Raw genomic sequence first — 390 nt, 5'->3', positions numbered from 1 at the left:
CACCCCTGGGGGGTGGGGCTGGGAAGGGCGCCCCGGGAGCATAATATGTTCTTTTGCGGGCATTTCGGGCACGACCGTACATGGCCGAATGCACCGTATCCCGTCCGATTTGCGAAGTTAAGCGGCCACAGGCCTCGTTAGTACGGCGATCGATGATGGGGCTGGAACCCGGGGTGCCGTACCCTCCTCAACTTTTTTTTTTTGCCACCATCATGGGGTAGGTGCCGCGGACCTCTGGTGCCAATCACGGCTCGCCTTTGGCAATGAGGGCTGTCCAATCGCGGCGCACAGCTTACGCACTTCCATCTCCCAGGGAAGCCAAACATACCTCACACATTGTTGTGGTGGGGCAGGCGGTGGGGTGCCAACAAACCAAAATACCTATGAGGC

Source organism: Trypanosoma theileri, assembly GCF_002087225.1.
Source record: "Trypanosoma theileri isolate Edinburgh chromosome Unknown TM35_Tth_4_V1, whole genome shotgun sequence".
Classification (NCBI taxonomy): domain Eukaryota; phylum Euglenozoa; class Kinetoplastea; order Trypanosomatida; family Trypanosomatidae; genus Trypanosoma; species Trypanosoma theileri.
This window is presented reverse-complemented; position numbering follows the sequence as displayed.